This window comes from Apodemus sylvaticus, chromosome 14, assembly GCF_947179515.1.
Source record: "Apodemus sylvaticus chromosome 14, mApoSyl1.1, whole genome shotgun sequence".
NCBI classification, from domain to species: Eukaryota; Metazoa; Chordata; class Mammalia; order Rodentia; family Muridae; genus Apodemus; species Apodemus sylvaticus.
In genome coordinates this window covers 71,350,791-71,373,678 of record NC_067485.1, presented here as the reverse complement: position 1 = coordinate 71,373,678, position 22,888 = coordinate 71,350,791, and the positions used below count along the sequence as shown (strand labels likewise).

Here is a 22,888-nt window from a genome sequence, read left to right as displayed (position 1 = left end):
CAAGTACTGGGATTAAAGGCATGCACCGCCATTGCCCGGCGCCTATTGTCATTCTTAGGATTTATTCTCTGCTTATTAATTAGGGAAGAGTTCTGGTTAATGTTTGGATGTCAAAAGTTCCACAGAGAAACCAGCACTTGGACACTGTTCCAACCAGGTGGTACCATTTGGGGAAAATTATGGCCCTTGGGGGCCTAGTAGGAAGAAGTGGGTCACTGGGCAACATTGGGGAGAGTCATTTGAGTAAACCAGATTCTCTAGTGCCCCAATGACCAAGACCAGCCTTCCTGTAATTGGAGACAGAAAGAGAGGAAAACCAGTGGGCTGTGCCCAGCCTCCACGGTTCTGTTTCTTGCTCTGATCTCACAAGGAACCATTATGACAACTGATAGATACCTGTCCACTTACAGCTCTGATTGAGGCTGCCTTGTATCTTTGCAGGTACAGAAGCTGTTGGTTGGTTGGAAACCAAGTGGAGTGTGAACATGCTGAGATTATGCTTGGACTTTCAAGAGCTGTTGGACCCTGACAGAGTATCTCTTCACTTTGGTGACTTGATTTGCACTTTTTAGTTTTGGATTTTGTATTTACTGGCTTAATTTGTGTGTTTACATTTCCATGTTTTTTCTTATCTTCCATTTTAATTTTCATTAATTCTTAACTTATGTTTTCTATGTTAGAATATTTTAAAAGATTTATTATTATATCTAAGTACACAGTAACTGTCTTCAGACACACCAGAAGAGGGCGTCAGATCTCATTACAAGTGGTTGTGATCTACCATGTGGTTGCTGGGGTTTGAACTCAGGTCCTTTGGAAGAGCAGTCAATGCTCTTGACTGCTGAGCCATCTCTCCAGCCCAGAATATTTTATTGCCTTCATTTCATGTGTATGTGTCCCGCGTTACCGTCTCGCCAGCAAAACGACGCGGCACACTCAGGTTCCTTCTGTAGAATGCTTTAATGGCTCTTGAGAGGCAGAGCATAAGCTTACAACCACGGAGACTCCAACGGTCTGAAAAACCGTCCCTTATATAGGCTGGTAAGCCCGCCTAGGACGTGGCACTTCCTAATTGGTTGCAGCTCATCAGCCCATATTACGCCACGAGGTAGGCAGAGACCGAAGACGTTAAATCACTTCAGGCATGCGCACTGATTTGTTCGCCGGTTAATGATACATTTTAGCTAGATGTGAACGCCACCTTGTAATGGAGTTTGCAGGAGCAACGGGCAGCCCCTCACATCTCCCTCTTTTTGTTTTATTATGCAGCAAATAGATCTCCCAATAGAGAGGGTAGAGACAGTGGTCGCACCTCCCAGCCAAAAATATTGATCAGACCATGTGCGGGAGTTATCCCTAGGCCCATTCTGGAGCCCGAGATACTCTCGACCTGTCCTCTGCCGTTTTTCTGGGAAAGGGAGACTTGGGCAGGCAACCCTTATGCGGAACGACATGTCTCTCAGAGGGATAGTGGCCCTCTGTGCGATACCTTGTTCAACAACCCTCCTTGGGTGCTGTGTTGGACACTCTGCCCAGTGCAATGAACCTGAGTTCCGGGCGTGCAAGAGCTGTCCGGTCAGCGATCTATTGCTTGAGCATAGTTAACCATACATCAGTGGAAGGCCCATGTTCCAGGGCTGCAAGCGCCTGAGCAATAACCACCTTGTCTCGCTTATTTTGGGTTCTGAGTCTGCACACCATTCATAGGAGAAACACCAGTCCACAGCAGACGGCCATGCCAAACAATCCAACCCCCACCCATTCTTTGAAATAGGAGACGGCCGAAGAGATCCAAGATGACAGCAAGACATGTGGAGTTGATCTGGAGCACGGCCATCCTTAATTCTCGAAGCGTCTGCTCAAACTCAGAAGTCCAATTCTGCAAAATGAACTGAAAAATGAACTGAAAAAGATTCTTAGACAAATTAGTAATGAATGTGAGGCTTTGGTAATTGGCCAAGACCTTGGCCACCAATGGGAAGAGATGATGCTCTTATCCACCCCAGTGTCTAGAATACCTTCAAAACTTTTGCCATTAACTTGTAGGAGCAGCTTCGGTAAGCCAAAGTCCAGCACATAGCGCCCCTGCCCTGTCAGCATCTCAAAAGTCCACTCCTGTTGTTCTGGTGTTAAAGATGCAGCATTGGCTCTAGCTTGCTCTTGAGCTGCTTCGTGCCAGCGGGCCTTCCATTCCATGTATTGGCCCATGCTGCTAAGCGTGGCTTTGGCCACTGTCTGCCAATCAGCAGGTGTCATAGCATCTCTTGCCAACCTATCCAGTTGTGCTAATGTAAAATTGGCGCAAACGCCATACTTTCTGACTGATTCTGCTAATTCTTTTATCTGATTATATTCCACGGGCGCATATACCCGCCCGTCCTCTAGGCCTTCAAAAACAGGGAAGGCCGAGCGTAGCTTCCTTCTCACCTTATCAGGTAGGAGGGATAAGGATCCTCGGCGGACCTCATACAGAGGGGGTGCCGAAGGGACCACCTGTGAAGCGGCTATCCCATAATGTGAATGTCTTTGGTGTCTCTTATTGCCCTGCAAATGATGATAACTCTCCTCTTCATATTTTGCCACTTCCTCATCTAGCTCAGCCTCCTCCTCGGGGTCGAGGCTTTCATCCTCTGAGCTTCCAGGGCTGTCTGAACTACTTAATTGCAGAGCTTTCAGCTCTCGGACGGGGTATAAATTAGTCCCCTTGTCCGACTTTTCAAAAAATAAAGAGTCTCTAGGTTCCTTAAAATACACTCCCTTGTCAGCAGACTTTCCGGGAGGGCCGTTTTCCTTATATCTAGGTTCCTTAGAATACGCTCCCTTGTCAGCAGACTTTCCGGGAGGTCCATTTTCCTTATACTGGGCCCATTTTTTCCTTTGCGCGCCTAACCTCTCACTGCGTTCAGTTTCTGACATGCTATCCTGGACTTCCTCAAGAACACTTCCTCCATTCGTCTAACGAGGTCCCTATCCAGCTTGTTCCAAGAGGCCAAAGTTAGTGAGCCGGAGCAAGCATCTGAGCGTTCGGTTGGCAATCTAAAAACCTGTGCGGAAAGCGAAAGTAAAAACCTGCCTGGAAAGCGAAAGTATCTACTTCGGTCTTATTGCACTTAACACCAACCTTGATGGATACAAATGTTACCACAAGTGCCCCTAGAACAATAACCAAGGCCTCAATACTATCTTCCTGAAGCGGAGGAAACTCAAGCCAAAGTCCAGAAAAAACATACCTCTCTGAACGTCTTTCCCTACAGTTCTGAAACCTGAATTTAAGGGGTCTCCACTTTGGTGCTGACGATGGTCTGGTCGTATTCCCGGGTTTTCTGCACCAGTTGTCCCGCGCTACCGTCTCGCCAGCAAAACGACGCGGCACACTCAGGTTCCTTCTGTAGAATGCTTTAATGGCTCTTGAGAGGCAGAGCATAAGCTTACAACCACGGAGACTCCAACGGTCTGAAAAACCGTCCCTTATATAGGCTGGTAAGCCCGCCTAGGACGTGGCACTTCCTAATTGGTTGCAGCTCATCAGCCCATATTACGCCACGAGGTAGGCAGAGACCAAAGACGTTAAATCACTTCAGGCATGCGCACTGATTTGTTCGCCGGTTAATGATACATTTTAGCTAGATGCGAACGCCACCTTGTAATGGAGTTTGCAGGAGCAATGGGCGGCCCCTCACATGTATGATTGTTTTGCCTCCATGTATATCTAAGTACCACGTCCCAGGTGACTTCTGTGGAGGTCAGAATAAGGAGTCAGATTTCCTGGATCAAAAGTGACAGGTAGTTGTGAGCCTCTTACCCCATCCCTAGAATTAAAACAATATATTCAAATAGTATAACTGGGTTGTTTAAGCAAACAAACTCTCACTAGAACTGCCTGTAGTTCCACTTCCAGAGAATCTGATTCCCTCTTCTGACCTGAAAGGTCATATTAATAAAATTATAAAGAAAGATTTGTATCACTATTTCAAATGTTGTATAGCAACTCTGAGTGTGTTCTATGGGAGTTCTTAGAGGCCACAGGTGGAGCATCTCCTAGAGCTGTAGTTAGGGTAATTGTGGGCCACCTGTCACTTGTTGGAAGATTGAGGCCTGTACTAATGCTCCCAAATATCTGCATGTCAGCTGTGGGCCAGAGGTCTTCACCACAGTTTTGATCTGTTTCACCAGCTCCCTTCTCATGGCTGCTTCTTCAGGACAAGGGGCCATGAAGTTATAAAAGTCAATTATCAACTCGTAAAGTCCCTGGATGTCTCCCCTGGCTATACATGGCTCTTCCAAGGCCCCGGGCCACCTGGGCCCAGGCTCACCTATTCCACTCAGTGTGGCTGCACAGCTGCCTAAGGCGGGTAGTCCAGGCCTGAAGTGCTGGCCTTGTTCAACCCTTTCCGCTGGCACGGGTGACACTGGTGGTGCAGTGGGAAGCCAATATGTGTGGGGCCGAGTGGGCCTGGACACCCATGGGCAGGGCCACCAGGGAAGCTGAAGAAGGTGCAGCTGCTGCGGACATGGCTGAGCGAGGTGCTGCTGGAGGACTGTAACAAGCAGACCAGACTCTCCTCCCCAACTCTGCCTTGTATGATTAGGAAGAAGACAGTGACAGCGATGTGGACTTGTGCAGGAGCCATGTGCTATCCACCGCGGACCCGAGAGTGGTCAGCAGTGCATGGGGCAGTGCAGCAGGTCCATGCTCTGGTGTTGGGGACCAGGCGGCGGGGCACTGGCCCCAGGCCTCTGCTGTGGGTGCTTCAACCCCTCACATCTGCTGGCCTCCCTTTCCCCCTCTCCTCTCCCCTCTCCAGTTCTCTGGACACAGCCACCAAGTTCAGCACTGGAAGTAGGACAGGAGGCCAAAGCCGCCCAGCCCATGCCCTGAGAGGTCTCCAAAATCTGCATCCACAGGGCATTGGTCAGCCCCTTCTGCTCTGGCTGGATCCATCCCCTGCGCTGCCTGTGGCACCCAGACCCATTGTGCCCTGTGCCAGCCATGAGGATGGACCTCCCTGGGCTACACTCCAGTGAGCAGGGATGGGCGTGGGTGGGTGAAAACTTAATTTTTCTATCAATTTGGGCCGCCATTTGAACGTAACTACTGCCATCTCCAGGAAGCACTGTGAGGATATTGTATGTATCTAATTTTGTATATTTCTTTGGAAATATTGCATATCTTTGATGATTTATATGCCTTCTTTTAACACAACAAAATGAAATCATGCCAAGATGTTTGTAGATAATTGGAAATTAAAAACCAACACAAAACAGATGTTCATAAATCTTAACAAAAAATTCAATTCATACTTTGAAAGTATATTTTCAAGAGAAATGGGCTTTCATTTGATCAAAGGACTTTTCCATTTTATAACTTACATGGCATAAAGCACTGGCAAGAACAACATTTCAAATTTGTTTTCCTTGATTCTGATTCTAATTATCCTCTTATAACTGAAATACTTTGCTTAACCACTGGAAGCTTAACAACCTACCCTGCTTGCCATGAACTCAGTGATGCTTTCAATATAAATTAGCTATCCTAGAAACCTTGAACAAATCTGAGAAATGAACCAGAAACCAAATCATCCCTGTTGTTATGGTTCCTTACAACACAGGGTGCTTTATTCTGGATTATAATGGGGGTCAAATGCAAGAACAATCTGGCCCTGTCAATAAGAACTAGAATGGGGCTAGACATTTTATATAACTAGACTTGATAATATATATTCATCTCATAACATTATTTGAGAAACTAATAGTAATTTTTGAATCTTCATAAAAGTATGGCAAATTAAGACTTCGTTCAAATTCAAGAGTATGCCACATATTCTGTATTTGCCTGTAAAGAATGGAAAATGCTTTACCAAATGTTTGCAACATTTCTGACAGAAGTGTTCCTCAGATGCTTTTCTTGAGAGACATTATACACAGAAAGTGGATATTTTGGCAAAAATATAACAGTATAAAAATAATTATTCCACATCTCCATATGCCATGGGAAGGAAAGCTTATTTCAGGTGAGTAAGAGCACAGAAGTATAGACACTTAACTTGCAGCAGAGTTTTAAATTTTTGATCCTCTACAACATGAACATTAATTGTGAACTGATGATGATGGCAAAGACAGACAGGAGAGCATCTCCCCAACAGACAGCAAGTCATGGGAATAATTTATGGAAGTCCCAAAACTATGAATCACTAGGAAACACATCACTTGTGTACTATTTTTGTCCATATATCTAATAATGTAGAACCATGACTAGCGTGCAGGTTTTTCTTTCCAAACTAATAGTTTTGATATGGTGAAGATTTATTTGATGCATACATGTTTATGACAAATATGTGCTTAAAAAATAGTAAGAATGCTATAAAAATGCTATTCTAGGATGCTATAGTAATGCTTAGAATGCTATAGTAAGGATGACACTTCTTTAGTCTGCCTAATTAATTTATCTTCCCTTGTAATATCCAGGGTATCTTGTGATGATTCAAGGAATATCATTCCTCAGGTTTCACTTAACATCAACATCTCAATTCCTGATAACAAAGGACTTTGAATATTTTTAAGTGCTTCTTTGCCTTTCAAGGTTCCTCTGTTGTGAATTTGTTTAGCTGTGTACCACCTATTTAATTAGGTTATTTGGGATTTTGAAGATTAATTTGTCGAGTTCTTCATATATTTTGTATATTAGCCTCCAGTAGGATGTAGAGTTAGTGAAGAATTTTCCCAATGTGTAGGCTGCTGATTTGTGCTAATGATGTCATCTTTTGCCTTACAGAACCTTTTCAGTTTCATGAGGTCCATTTATCAAATGTTGATCTTAGAACCTAAGCCATTGGTGTTCTGTTCTGGAATTTTCCCCCTGTGCCAATGAGTTTGAGGCTCTTTTCCACTTTCTCTTAGACTCAGTGTGTCTGATTTGATGTTGAGGACCTTGATCCACTTGCACTAGAGCTTTTTGCAAGGTGATAAATATGGATATATATTTGGATTCCTACATACAGACTAGTAGTTAGACCAGCACATTTTATTGTAGATATTTTCTTTTTTCCACTGTATGTTTTTTTGTTTGTTTGCTTATCAAAGATCAAGTGTCCATAAGTCTATGCGTTTTCTTCTGGGTCTTCAATTAGATTCCGTTGATTGATTTCTCTGTACCTGTAACAATACCATGAGGTTAATATCACTATTTTTTTCAGCAAAGTTTAAATCAAAGTGACCATGAGATTTTACCTCATTCTAATCAGGATGGCTAAGATTAACAGTTCAAGTGACAGCATATGCTGGGAAGGATGTAGAGAAAGAGGAACACTTGTCCATTGCTGGTGGGATTGCAAACTGGCACAACTACTCTGGAAATCAATCTGGTGATTCCTCAGAAAACAGGAAGTAGCTCCACCTGATGACCCAGCTATACCACTCTTGGCAATGTACCCAAAGGACTCCCCACCATACCACGAGGACACATACTCTACTGTGTTCAAAGCAGACTTATTTGTAATAGCCAGAGGCTATAAAAAACAGATGCCCCTCAACCAAAGAATGGATTCAGAAAATATTGCTCATTTACACATTTGAATACTATTCAGTTAATACAAATGAGGACATCATGAATTTGCATGCAAATGAATGGAACTAGAAAATATGCTGTATGAGGTAACTTGGACCCAAAAGGACATGCATGCTATCCATAAGTGGATATTAGCCAAAAAGTACAGATTCAACCAAGTTAAACCATGATATGAACAAACTGCAAGAAAAAATATGGCATGATAATCTCATCAGATACTGAAAAAGCCTTTCACAAAATACAACATTCCTTCATTTAAAAAGTATTAGGAATATCAGGGATACATTGCATATAGCTAAACATTCTCAAAGAAATATACAATAACTCAGTAGCCAACATCAGGCTAAAGGGAGAGAAACTTAAAGCAATTAGATGAAAATCAGTGACATGAAAAAGCTGCTCACTCTTTCCTTACCAATTCAATATAGTACTTCAAGTACAAGCCATAACAAATAAGACAATTAAAGGAGATCAATGCAATTAACAACAGGAAAGGAAAAAGTCAAAGTATTCCTATTTCTGGATAATATGATTCTAAACATAATTGACCCCCAAAATTCTACCAGAGAACACCCCCTGTGGACAAACACCTTCAGCAAATTAGATGGATACAGCATAAACTCAAAGCAATCAGTAGTCTTCCTTTATACAACGAGTAAATGGGCCAAGAAAAAATAAGAAAAACACCCTTTGTGCTAGCCACAAAAATATAAAATATCTTGATGTAACTCTAATAAAGCAAGTTAAAGATCAGTATGGCAAGAAATTCAAGTGCCTGTAGAAAGAAATGGAAGAAGGTGTCAGAAGATAAAAGAATCTCCCATGCTAATGGATAGGTAATTTTAATGTTGTGAAAATGGATAATTTACCAAGCAGTCTTCAGGTTCAATGCAATTCTCATCAAAAATCCCATTTTTTATGGAACTTGAAAGAGCAAATCTCAACTCCATGTGGAAAATAATAAACTCAGGATAGACAACACAATCCTGAAAAATAAAGTAACTTCAGGAGAAATCACTATCTCTGACCTCAAACTGTGCTGCAGAGCAATAAGGTTAAAACTGCCTGGTGTTGGTATAGAAACAAAAGCGTGGCTACATGGTATCTAATCAAAGACTTAGAAAAAAATGCACAAACCTATGGAGACTTGATTTCTGATAATGATGCCAAAATCATAAAATGAAATATATTATGCGTCTTTCACTAATGGTACTGGTCTAAATGGAGGTCTACATGTACAAAAATCAAAATACATCCATAATAATCACCATGCACAAAACTCAAGTCCAAGTGGATCAAGAACCACAAGATAAATCTGGATATGCCAAATGTCATAGTAGAAAAAGTAGGAAATAACCTTGAAAGTATTGACACAGGGGACAATTTCTTACACAGAACACCAGTGGCTCATGCTCTAAGATCAAAAATTGATAAATGGGACCGCATGAAACTACAAAGCTCTTTTAAGGCAAGGTAAACTGACACTAGGACAAATGGCAGGCTACAGATTCAGAAAGATTTTCACCAAACTTAATCTGACAGAAGGCTAATATTGAAAATTTGTAAAGGACTCAAGAAGTTAAACCCCAACAATACAAGTACTAAAATTTAAAACAATGGGATACAGAGCTAATGAGATTGTCATTAGAGGAATCTCAAATGATCAAGCAGCACTTACAGAAATGTTTAGCATTTTAGACATCAGGGAAAAGCAAATGCAAACAACTCTGAGATTCCATCTTACATCTGTCAGAATGGCTGAGGTAAAAAGTATTCAAGAGCTAGCACATGCTGGCAAGGATGTGGAGCAAGAGTAACATTTCTCCATTGCAGGTGGGATTGCAAACTGGTACAACCACTCTGGAAACCAATTTGGTAGTTTGTCCAAAACTGGGAATACCTCAAGACCCAAATTTACTGCTTCTAGTCATATACCCAAACATGTTTCAGCATTCCACAAAGACATTTGCTCGGCTGTGTTCATGCCAATTTTATTTGAAATAAATAAGTGTAGGGAGGCCCAGGTGCTGTCTGTTTAAGTTCTTTGGTTGATAGTTCAGTCTCTGAGATCCCCAAAAGTCTACCTTAGTTGAATTATTGGTATTACTATCCCCTTATGGGCTACAATCATTCTTCCTATTCTTTCTGAAGAGGCCCCAAGATCTTCAGAGACTGGATAGAACCTAGTGTTCCTCAACTTAAGAATGGACAAAAAAATATGTGGTAATTAAACAATGAAATACTATTCAGACATGAAAAACAAATACATTTTAAATTTTTCAGGGATAGATGGTTCTTGAGAATATCATCCTAAGTGAGGTACCCAGTTGCAAATGTATATGAACAGTATGTATACACTCATAATTGAATATTAGCCATAAAATGAAGGACACTCATGCTGCATTCCACAAATCCAAAGAGGCTAGACAGAAGGAGGGCACAAACAAGGATGCTTGAGACTCACTTGGAAGGAAGAATGGAGTAGTGGTGGAAGGTAGATGGAAGGAGGGAACATTGTGGGAGAGAATAATTGAAGGAGAGAGGGGGTCTTTTTGTAGGTCCTAAACAACTGGAGTGGGGTCTATTCCAAACCGTGAGTTCTATACTTGGGATCTGTTCATCTAGCTGGGCTGCCTTCTCTGGCCCCAGTGGAAAAGGAAGTACATAGCCCTGCAGAGCCTTGAAGAGCTGCTGGGAGATAGGGCGTGGACGAGGGACTGGAGTTGCCACAGCACAGTCCCACAGACTAGCGGTTGTGACACACCAGCAAGGCATGTTCTCAGTCTGGAAGTCTGTCAGGGTTAGAGTCTTGGCAGACTAAGTCTGGTGAGGGCTTGACCCACAGATGGCTCCTCCTCTCTACAACCTCGTGGGAGTGAAGGGTGTCCGGAGTTCACTGGGACCTCTCATAAGGGTGCTCATTCAGCTCGCAGAGTTCTGCCCTTTGCCTTGTCACCTCCCATGGCCTTATGTCCCACTTCCATTCCCTCTGATCTTGATTTCACCACAGTGGGGCCTAGCATGCAACCCTGGCTCACACCCCCTCATATTGCCAAGATCCTCCACATCAGTGGCCAAGCTGACTGCTCAAGGGTGGGCTGCGGTGACTCCCCTAGGGATAAACTTCACAACAGTCCCCAGGGTCACTGGCTCACACAGGCCTTCCCTCAGCCACCCACGTTCCCTCCAAAAGATAATGAATAGTTGTTTGCTGGGTATGGTCGCTCATGCCTTGTCCATACTCAGGAGGCCAAGGCAGATGGATCATAAGTTTGAGGCTAGCATCAGCTAATTAGTGAGAGTCTGTCTCAAAAATTCCAAGAACCAAACAAAATACTAATATAAGGTTGTTGTACTAAGCCTCGACGTTCCGGGGTGTTTGGTACACAGGGTTACTGGGGTGGTGGGCTGTGACTAGATGCTCTGCTGATTTCTATTTGACTTCTCTCTTGCTTCTTCTTGCTTTTTGTCTCAGTCTGGATGTCCTGCCACGCCCCTCTCGCCTTAAAAATAGACCTGTGCAGGGTCCTTCTCTCTAACCTCATGAAAGGCATTATCTCTGATCCTGCATTCAGAGAGGAAGTGTCTTGGCAGGTGCAAGGCAGGGAAGGGGCTGCGGGTTGTCAGCACACCAGGGCCCAGGGTGTTTATTCTCACCCTCTCCCACTCCTTGAGGCCCATCTCTGAGCCCTCTCTGGGTCACCTGCTATTTGTACTAAGTTGGAAACCTGGTCCGCATGCAGTTATCCTGTTTCCCACCAGAGCCTCGCACAGTCAGCCCATCAGTAAGACAGCACACATGATTCCATGCTCTGGAATTTAAACAACTGTTACCACCTCTTTTAAAACATTGTGTTTTGCAAGTAGCCAGTCCATATTTCAATTTCAGTCTCTCTGTTCTTTCTAGCTTTTTATCACACACCAGAGATTTCTTTGCAAACACAACTACACCTCTGGCGCATCTTTGACAGGCTGGATTCTTCAGTCAACTACCTCCATGGCTCTTGGAGACCACAGAGGACAGAGGAAGGTCCTTACTGTGCAAACTCAGGTCCGCAGCACACACTATCACCAATTTCCTCGTTTGTCAATGTGTCTCCTTAGCGGCCTCAAGCTACAATATTGGGGGTTGGGTGTGAGGAATTAAACCATCCTTCAGTCATTCTTTGCTGTGCACACTGCCAGCAGTCTGCTCTACCCATGGGAAGCTTGGCTTTGAGCCTGTGGCAACAGAGCGGGCAGGGGGCTGCGTGAGTAACTGGGCCTCTTGCAGATGTTCACTGCCTGCCACAGTGAACAGGGCGCTCCCTGAGTAACGCTGTGTCCAGTGAGGAGCAGGACTAGACTCCACCTATAGTTTGAGGATTGCTGCAACTACTTTTACTCCAGTCAGGATCAAACAAACTCTCTGTGGCCCAGATATGCGACTGAGAAATGGCGGCTCACTGTTGTGTGAGCCCTTACTGTGTGTGGAGTTGTCTGATAAGTCAGGATCGAGGTGCTCTAGTTAGGGTTTTATCAGGCTGAAGCAAGTAAGCACACCTGAGAATAGGAACCTCTGTTGGGAAAAATGCCTCTACCAGACGGCCCACTAGGCGAGTCTGTGGGGCGCTTTCTTGATTGATGATTGATTCCAGAGGTCTTGGTTCCAGAGGTTTCAGTTCATCAGGACAGGGAGGGGCTCAAGTCATGGTGGCCAGAAGTAGGAGGGGCGAGTAAGGAAGAAAGGAGAGAAGGGAGCGGAGGGGAGGAGTCAACACTGTGGGCTTTCCTCCTTGCCCCGCCCCTTTTCCCTCTGGCTCCCAGGCTCTGCCCACCACATTGAGGGACAGACTCCCCACCTTAGTCCTCTGTGGAAACGCCCTCATGTACACATCTAGAGTGCTTCCTTTGCTAACCTGATCAGCAATTTTCAGTTCAATTAAGTTAACAATATTAACCATTACAGCAAGGCCAGCTCAGACTAGTACCGAAATACTGACCCCACCTCAAGCCAGAACTCAAAGCCTGGGCTTGCTTTCCCAGCACCTGCAGAGCAGTGGCTCATGACTGTCGGGAACTACAGTCCCTGGGGATCCATCGCCCTCTTCTGGCTTCCACTCACATTGCATGCAAGTGGTTCTCAGACACACAGAGGCAAACACACAAACATTAAAATAAAATTGTTTTCGAAAGCCAAGGCAATAATTAACACCAAGAAAAAAATCTGAAGAAATGGGAAGTTGACATTTCCCCAGGCACAGCACAAACAGCGAGCGCTTGCTTAATCTAAGAGTGGGACGCACCCTGTTGGGGAGACCGGAAGGAGGTCAGGGAGGGGTGAGAGTAAAAACACCGGGTTCTCACATGCCTGCAGAGAAAACAAACAGGCAATATTATTACAGTGTCAACCCAGGAGAAAAACAAAACAATGTCAACAACCCGCTGACCAGTGCAGCTCAATTATATACAATTATATGTATATAATTTTATATGTGCATATGTATATAAAATCCTGTGCATATGCATATTTGTACACATAAATGTATACATATATATCATATACATATACACATATACATATACACATACATATACATAAGGGAGGGGTGGTGTCTCACTCCTGCAATCTCAGTATCATTTTGGAAGCAGAGGCAGGAGGCTCCTACAAGCTCAAGGCCAGCTTAGCCAGGGCAACATCAAAGAGACCCAGCTGTACTCTGATGTCAGCCCCAGCTTGTTAAGAGCAGCAGCAGCAGAGGATTCCAGCCTCTGCCACCGTCCCCTACATCCTGTAAGCTATGGACTGCCTCCCTCTTCTGCCAGGCCATGTGTTTTAAAAGATCCCCTAAAAGGAGCTACACCTGTATGTAGAGCAGGCATCAAGGGACTCAGGCTCATTGTCTGACACACACCATGCCCCAAGCTTCTGTAGGCAAAAGCCCTCCTCTCACTCGCCAGTTGGATGCCCTTGGTTTCAGGTCCCCCTCCACAGTCTCTGACAGACTTAAGTCCTTCACATACATGGCTGGCCACCTCCTCTGGCCTTACCATCTAACTCCTACCTGTTCTTCTGTCTCCAGTACTAAGAGCCTCAGAACTTTCTGGAAAAAAACAGTGTCTATTCCAATCACTTCCTCTTCACCCTGCTGGCAAGAAGGGATTCCCTTTGGAGGGATATGGGGCAGCTGAACCCACATGTGACCCTGGACAGATCCAATGCCTTGTTGGTCACATGCACTGTGATCTTGCAGGGAAGAGAATGCCACATACGACAGGCATGAACACATGGGTGATTCCTGCGAACAGGACAAACCAGCAGGCATCGTAGATCAGGAAGGCACGGTGAGGGCTGGCCAGATGGCTCAAGGGATAGAGGTGCTTGCCATCCGAGTCTATCCACTGAGTTTAATACCTGGACCCACCTGGTAGAGAGACCCAACCCCTGGCTGTGCTCTGCCTACACATGAGCAGAGCCTGTGTGCACACACACATCTCCATAAACAAAAATGCCTTAAAACAAGTAACAGATAACACACACACACACAAAGGGTAAGAAGGGGTTGGCTTGATTGAATAATCCCTAATATAGCAGGGAAACTGAGTCCACAGCACAGGGCTAACCAGGAACAGCTCAGCCCCCTTGATGAGGAGGAGGCTCAATTTCTACCCACAAGAGCAGAGCAGGGAGCTGGCCCAGCTGTGGGAGGCTCCTGGCTACACCAGCATCCACAGGGCCTTCTCTATGAGCTTCCTTCCAGCCTTCCCCCAGTGGTGGATCTACCTCCTTGTGGGACAGAATGGGAGCCCTGGGGCTTGCTTTATTTTAAGTGTCAATTTTGCTCTTCCCACCACCAGGGAACTTTTGGTTTCCAAGTTGCGGAGACTGGCAAAGTATGGGGAGAGATGTGTCCATCTGTGGCTGTCCCTCCCCTGCTGGGATGACTCCCCAGAACACACAGCAAAACCCCAACTCTCTCTGAGGCATTCAAGCCTTTCCTCTGTCCTCTCCCACAGCCCCTGTCCCCACCATCTTCAGCTAAGTAAGTTAGGCCAATTCTGTCTTAGAAGTGTCTTGAATCTCAGACTGGAGTATCTTCTGTAACTACAGACTCCCAACAACACAGGTCCTGGTCTTTGGGGGGTAAGGGGAAAGGCGGGGGAGGGGGAGGAGGGAGAGGGAGAAGAGGAAAGGGAGGAGGAAGAGGAGGGAGAGGGAGGAGGGGGAAGGAGAGGGGAGGAGGAAGAGGAAGAGGGAGGAGGGAGAAAGGGAGGGGAGCAGCTTGCCAATTGACTGCTGTTACATTTCTAGGCTCTGGAAATCTGACACATCCATAAAACAGTGATTTGACCAGTGTGGTGGCACATGCCTGAAAACCCAGCACAGGAGGATTGCTTTTAAGTTAGAAGTTAGCTTGAGATACTGTAAGAGTCTCTTGGAAGACCCCCACTCAATAAGGCCAGAGACCGGAATCGCTGCAATCTTCAAGATTGCAGTTTATTGTTCCAGTGTACATGCAGGCATGAGGAGACTCTGAGCTCACAAAGCACACCCTTTCTAGAGCATTTTGGCGGGGAGTTCTGAGGTCACCTGAGTTGGACGACTGTGATTGGTTACCCTGGGCAACAATTAAAATTATTAGTCAACTCGAATGGGGAGGTTGTCTCTGCATTTGGCCTGGTCCTGCTCACCTTGAGGTATTTGTGGTATTTCAGGGCATTGTCTTTTTTGTAGTCACTTCCCTCTCTGGCCTCACCCTAGGCAGGGTGCTTCCCTTTAGGCCTTTTCCATACCTATCCTCCCCAGGAAATCCAGGGCAGAATGCAAAGTTTCTGTCCAGCTGTGAGCCCCAGTTCTTAGTCATGGGGAGCTGGCCTGCTGTTTCTGACAGGGTTCTCAGAATACATAGGGAGTTCCAGACCAGCCTGGGCTACAGAGTGAGACCCTATCTAAAATAAAACCAAACCAGGCTGGGCAGTGGTGGCACAGCCTTTAATCCCAACACTTGGGAGGCAGAGGCAGGCAGATTTCTGAGTTTAAGGACAGCCTGGTCTACAGAGTGAGTTCCAGGACAGCCAGGGCTATACAGAGAAACCCTGACTTGGGGAAAAAATAAAATAAAATAAAGCCAAACCAAAACCCAAGCAACATGCCCACAGCAATGTGAATATTGTCCTGCTCACTGATTGTGTGAGAAAGAAAGGAACATGACAGGATACATCCAGTGTCCAATGGAATTGGGTGAGAGGGAGCGATGTGGACATGCCCTCAGCGCTCCTGTGCATGTGTGTGCATGTGCGTGTTCTCTCTCTCTCTCTCTCTCTCTCTCTCTCTCTCTCTCTCTCTCTCTCACACACACACACACACACACACACACACACAGTCCCACCACCATCCTTCATGTCTGTGGCCCATGCTGAGTGCAGCAGGACAGGGACCAGGCTTGCTGAAGCCTCAGGTAGAACCCCGCCCACCTCTGTTCTTGCTGTTGTGTGGTCTTGACTGCACAGGGGCTGCACAGTGGACTGGCCATCCAGGGATGCAAACAAGGGTTGGACACTCTACAGAGCCTGGGCAGGGGGAGGCAGGAAGGAGCCTGAATCTAGTGGGGATCATCATGAGAAATCACCCTATGGCAGATAGTACAGGGTTCAGAGAGGGATCGGGAGCTACCAGGATGCACAGCACATGCAGAACCCATCCACAAACCAGACCTCACTTTTTCATGAGGATCCCATCTGGTCACATAGCTAAGGACCTGATCATCTCTAGGTGGTCCCAGCTCTTGGATTTGAGGGTATAGGACAGAGCTGTGTGTTACATGTGCTGCACAGTGAAATGGCCTAGGAGAAGTGTCCAGGGCTAGAGAGCCAGGTTCTGAAGGAATAGAGAGGACAGAGCTGCAAACCTCCCAAGGAGGCAGGTTAGAGGTTCACCAGGCACAGTGACTGGCTTAGAGGCAGAGAAGCCGGGACACAGCAGCTTCTGGGGCAATCTATGGCACTGAGGTGGAAAGAGCAACCTCCCAGCTTTCTTCCCATATCAGGAGGTCACAGAGCAGAGCCAGGTTCAGGACCCCTATGGGTATGGGGCAGGATGAGGGTCGTAGAGCTGGTCCCATCTGCCACCACCTTGAGCAGCTACCTGAATGTTCCCCAACTGGGCCAAGTCCCCAGCCATTCATCTTGCCCAGCTGTGTCTCTCCCTTCTGCCAGAAAAACCTGGCACCACTAAGGAGCAGCTGAGACACAGGGTTCCCCTGTCTGCTTAGGTCCTGACTCAGTGGAGGTCACCATGGGTGGTGAAGTGCGGCTTTGGAGCTATGGAATTTTATGGTTAGTTCTGTGGTACCCGGTCACATCACAGTTAAGTAGTGAAAGGTTTTGTGTGTGCATTTGTGTCTCTTTGTGTACATGCCTAGGTGTGTCTGATTCCCTGGATTTATCTGTACCTGGTGCGTGCACATATGTGTACATGTGTTTATAGTTCCAGTCAGAAGGGCAAAGACCAAGTGTTACCTCAAAAAACCTGGAGCAGAATAAGTTCCCTGTAGTTATAAAGGAGGTATGAAGCATTCACTCATGCATGCACACATATGCACATATGCTTATGCAAGCTCATGTGTTCCTTGCAGTCATGAGGGCACTCTGCATACAGGCCTGTCCATACACAGTCACACATGCATGTATACATACATGCAAGCTCATGTTCTCTAGTCTGGGGAATTAAGGCACTTGTAGAGCCCAGATCAGCTAAGCCCCGAGTCTGAGGAATAAGCAACGAGGCCTGAATTGTGTAAGTGTGCACACGTGTGTGCATGTATGTGTGTAAAGATGTGTGAGTGTGTGCATGTATATGTGTGTAAAGGTGAGAGAGTGTGCATGTGTGTGTGTTTTATATGTGTGGGCATACACTATGCACATATACATGGTTCATGTGTGTGTGGAGGCTGAGGTTAATGTGAAGAACTATCCCCCATCCATAGCCACCTTATTCATTGAGGCAGGATCTCCCAATCAAACCCAGAGCTCACTGATGTGGCTAGTCTTTCTAGCTGGGTCCTGTCACCTTCTGAGGTTGGAATTAGAGGTCACCACACTGACCTAACATTTATGCATGATTTGGGGATCCAAACCCCAGATTCTGAACTACAACTCTGGCTCTCACACTTGCATGACAAATCCTTTAACCACTTGGCTGTTTCCCAAGCTTGACTTAGTTTGTTTGTTTAAAAGTATTTCAATGTAGCCAGCTTTTCTGATCAGAGTGTGCACCTGGCAGGGCCCTGGTTTGCGGGTGGCCCTGCTCTGAGCTGGTGAGACCCTTCAGTCACTGCCTCAACAGTTCACTGTAGAAACTGCAGAATCGGGAACTGCAAGGAAGGGACTCGCAACCCTTAGCTCTAGTGCTCACTTGCTCCTGGTTTTCCCCTGCAGCACATGCCAGACACCGGGCTGTACTGGGTCGGATGTGCGGATGCACTAGGGGTGGGGGGTGGGGTTAGGCGGGCACATGTGTTCTGCCTCTTCTGCTTCATACAGCCTCACTTGGGCAACATGGCTTCAAAGATACTTTGTAATTTTTTTGTGTGATATGTCTGTCTATGTGCATGGGAGAGCAGGTGCCCAAAGAGGCCAGAGGCAGTGGATCCCCTGGAATTGGAGTTATAGGCTGTTGGGAACATACAAAATGGATGCTGGGAACCAACTGGGTCCCCTGGAAGTCCTCTTAACTGCTGACTCAGCTTCCCAGCATCCTCCAAGATGCCCCTAGTGGCTCCATAGCACTCTGCCTTCAGATTATATTCTTTCTTTCTTTTTCTTTTTTCCTTTCTTTCTTTTTTTCCTGTTATTTCGTAGGTTTTTTTTTAAAGATTTATTTTATGCATGTGAGTACATTGTATTTGTCTTCAGACACACCATCAGCAGGCAACAGATCCCATTACAGATGGTTGTGAGCCACCATGTGGTTTCTGGGAATTGAACTCAGGACCTCTGGAAGAGCAGTCAGTGCTCTTAACCGCTGAGCCATCTGTCCAGCCTGGGTCATCTGCTTTTTTTTTTTTTTTTTTGGGGGGGGGTTACAAAAGCCCTTTCATAAAGTCATTTTTAAACAAACCAAACCAAAAGGTTTACAAAAGAAAAGAAAAAGATACAGAAAAAGAATAACTTGCTTATGTCCCCAAGAGAAGAAAAAAATAAAGGGGACAGTACCAACATGCGCAACAATAAAGGGTTCTTTTCCTTATTTCTTAATACAAAATACAAGCAAAGGATACACATACTTAAAACAAAGTTCAGGAGCAGATAGCAGTCCTGGAAATCCTTCAATCGGAACAAGGCAGGAGTTTGTTGTTGCTGTTGTTTATGCAAATGCGTACATACCAGGATATGTAAATGTAGGAAATGAAGTATCACATCAGACCATCACATGAGTCTACCAATGCACATTGCATCTATAATTCATGAACGTGGTCAACAAAATCATGTTCATTTCAACTCAGTTTCATTTAAATTAAAAAAAAAAAACCTTTAAATAAAGTGGTTACATTCAAACTTTAGCTTCCTTAGTACCATGCTGCAGATTTCAGCACTGCTAAGGTATTGCAAGAATGCCCAACCCTCTGTTGTCTAACCATGTATCAAGCCACACTGCAGTATGAAGAAAAGGATGCCAGGCTCTTAGCCATGGCCTAAGACAGTTTAGGCTAGCTTCCTGACCCTTTCTGCTCAGAACATGAAAGATTGAAGACTAAAATGGAGGAAGACTGGGAATTTTTAGAACTGGCAAATTAAGTCTAAAAGGTGAATGAAGACAAACTGATTGTGGCAGCTGGGCAACCTGGCAAAGTCTTATGCCTTGCAGGAATGAAGCATAAAAGGTTTGCTGCAATATGTTCATGGTACACGGACTATGTAGAGCTCTTATTTACAAATCTTGTAACAAATACTTCCAGAGGAAAAGGAAATAAATTCACTAACTTCCAGAATGACAAAGGCTTAATTGCCAGACATTTACAAACACACACTCACACATACCCACATCACACTTCAGGGTTTTATACATGTTATTTTTAGGGCATAACTGAGTACTATACTTCCCAACCCTCCATAAAAAGCAAAATCCAACCAAACAAAAAAACCCCAAACCAACCAATTAAACAAAAACAACACCCCCCCCAAATCAATTTACCCTCTCCCATGATCTAGAAAAACCCCCTCTCCCAATATACAAAGTATCCACCCAACTGTGATGCTCTGCAGTCACGGAGCATGCTCAGATGTCACCAGGTCATTCTGCATTGGCATGGTAACAGGTAGGCATATGGGATCCTCCTAGTGGTTAGCACAATCACACCACTGTGAATTAGGCTTTGAACAAAAGTATAATCTATGGATTTGATATTCAGAATTCAGAATCATATATTTTCTTTTCTAAGACAAAGGGAAAAGGAGGTTCAAATAGCAACATGGCTATTGACAGTTTGACATCGCAATACAAAAACAAAACACCTTCCCCATCTTCAAGTAACTCAGCAGCTTCCTCCAGAGAGAAAATGACAATATTCTACCCTAAGAGCGACCAGTGGCTTTAACTTCCCCTCCCCTTTGGCTTGTTCCTGACCTCCATCTGCACACCGTGAAGTACTGAGCCTGCATTTCTTCCTACCCAGTCACAGGTGGGACTGTTTCTTGTGTAGCTTCTGGGGCTACTGGTAAAGAGAACTGTCCAAGCAGGCACTGATTCACAGCAGCAACAAAGCTTTGTTTTCTTTTATTCAAGTCTGGTCTGGCAGGGGCCCCTAAACCTGAGTTTTGTTTACACTATTTCCCTCTCTAACCTGCCACCTACATGTTCCTGGACATAAAAATAAAAAAAAGTCCATTTTAAAAAGTGTCACCTATCATGGTGGCATTAATCCCAGCAGTGTGTGAGTGAGGGGTGGGAGAAAAAAGACTTTCAGAAAGACCACAAAGTGAAGCCAGGCCTCAAAAAAAGGTCAAGATCAGCTGAGTATATTCATCAAAAGTCCTTCTAGATCATAACCTCAAATTCCACTGATTTTTATGTGGAAGAAAATGCTATCTGAACTAGTACCATATATAAGCATTGAAGACAGGGGAAAAAAATCAGTTATTTTGAAAACAAAAAGCCATGAGTTTAAGATCAGTCAAGTATCAAGTTGAAGGCCAGCCTGGGGCACTCAAAATACTGGGGTTTCCGGTAAGGTCTAAGGACTCTCACTACCCTAGAAAAAGAAGCACTCATTCCACAACTTTCCCTTTGTAAGGTGGATATGGAGAGGGAGGTACTGAAAGCAGTTACGCGTCTCAGCAGATCTTTAAATAGACCCTTTGGGTCCTCTCTCCCAAACCCCATCAGCGGTGGAGGGTTAAAAGCAGCAGTAAGTCGCCACTGGGCAACATGGAGGCTACCATTTCTGACAGGGGGAGACAAAGGCTTTACCCAGGGCCCGGAGAACTAGAATGTAGTGTTAGCTGAACTGCTACATCTATTAAAGAGGTAAATCTAGCCGAGCTTCCAACAGACAAGCACCTTCTAATGAACATCCCATTCCCGAGCACTGCAAATCAAGACAGTGAATACACTGCCGCTTCACTGTAGGCACACTCGAAAGAAAAGGAAAGAAAAGGGAGAGGAAGGCATGGAGGTGCCAAGGGCCAGGCATTATGAACACACCCTCGTGCCATCATTACACCTAACTGCTGAGCACCTGTTTCCAGTTGAGTCACATTAAATGTCTTCCTGTTTGCATGCATGGGATTTGAAGGAAGACCAGAGTGTTATAAACCACTAAAAAAAGTGAAAATAAAGGTCACTTAGAGCCTGTGTGATCACTTGAGAATTAGAAAATATATCTTCAATCTAATGAGTTGGTTTTAAAAGGGATTCTAAACAAGTCCAATCAGACACACCTTTTACACAAGTAACCTAAAAGATAGTATTATTTCTCAATAGGTAGATAAAATCAGAGATGCTAGTGCAGATTATTAAAGACACTGTTAAAAAATTGAGGCTTAAGTTGAAAGAGACCCTACCCACAAATTTTCATGAAACATAACCTAAAAAAAGCCCAGATGTCACTAGGAATGTAAGACTGAGTTATAAACCCCTAAAAGGGAGAGGTGCCTGGTGGAAATGGGAGTCTCTTCTTTCCTCAAGGACCGGTTCCTGAGCGAGCACGCCCACCACAGCAGACAGAATCCTCTGTCATATCCACGACACAGATCACAGTGCTGCATCCCACTACAGACCACAGCAATCCAACTGCTTATGTTTAAGTTTCTATTTTTGGCCATGCTAAAACTCTATCATTAGCAGTGCAGGGTTGAAATAACTCTCTGCCACTAGGTGTTTTATTCATTCATTTATTTATTTTAAAGCAGATCTAAGAATGTTCTTTAAAGTGTCTTAAAAACCAGAGTAAAAATATTTCTTAAATAACCCTTTGTCTTACGAAAACCTATTAAGAAAATGACATTGTCTGAGACAAACATGTCACTTAAAAAACACAAAAGCAGAATACTGAGGAAGCAAATTTAGCTTAAGTGCAGAAAAATATACAGAAATTACTCCACTAAATCTTTAATTTAGTAGCATAATAGGACCCCTACTCTTTGCATCTGGTCTACTGGAGAATGAGACCTGAATGTGGAGGATCAAACCTATAGATGATCTGTCCTTGATGCTTTGCTAAGGTATCTAGACTGTTATCAATGGCACATAGGCACCCTAAAATACAGTTTGCTCATCCCATTGGGGCTCAGGCTCTTGCTTTAAAAAGAAACATGAATAGAAGGGAGGGGCCAGACCAACTAAGATGCAAACAAGCCCACAGTATGGAAGCAGAAGGAGGAGGAAGGTGTGAGGCTATGTCATTATCCTGTTACTATGAAGGAAAGATTTAAATATCAAAAGGAAACAACTGTTTCTATCCCCAAATAAAAATAGTATGGTTCATGGGTCCTCATTTCAATTATTTGTATTCATAAAGGATAAATCTCAATCTTTTGTATCTGAGCTTCACACTAACTCCAACTTTATTTGCTTAAAACTTTTAACATCATCAGCCTGCGAAAAAATGCACTGTGAGGTGTAGACTCATCTTGTCATTGAAATTCAAAGAAATCTCTTTTTAATTTTTGATCATTGGTAAAAACTTTACCCTAAAACAGGATGTATTTTAAAAACTTGAATCAATGAAAACATGAAAGAAATATGAAATTAAGACTGATTCTGGTGGCCCACTTTAAAAAAAAAAAAAAGATCATTATGAAGACAAAAGAACCAATGGCTCTGAATCTCTTTGAGAATAACAAATA

The 22,888-nt window shown here is 44.5% G+C and overlaps 1 protein-coding gene across 1 annotated transcript in view; it reads right to left on the bottom strand.

Annotated features, from left to right (window-relative positions):
* Positions 1-7,034: 7,034 nt before the first annotated feature.
* LOC127665127 (ankyrin repeat domain-containing protein 26-like) overlaps positions 7,035-22,888 on the bottom strand; it is a 94,794-nt gene continuing 78,940 nt past the window's right edge. The window contains exon 9 of the mRNA XM_052157562.1: positions 7,035-7,152. The gene's annotated coding sequence lies outside the window, so the exon portion shown is untranslated. The remainder of the gene's footprint in view (positions 7,153-22,888) is intronic.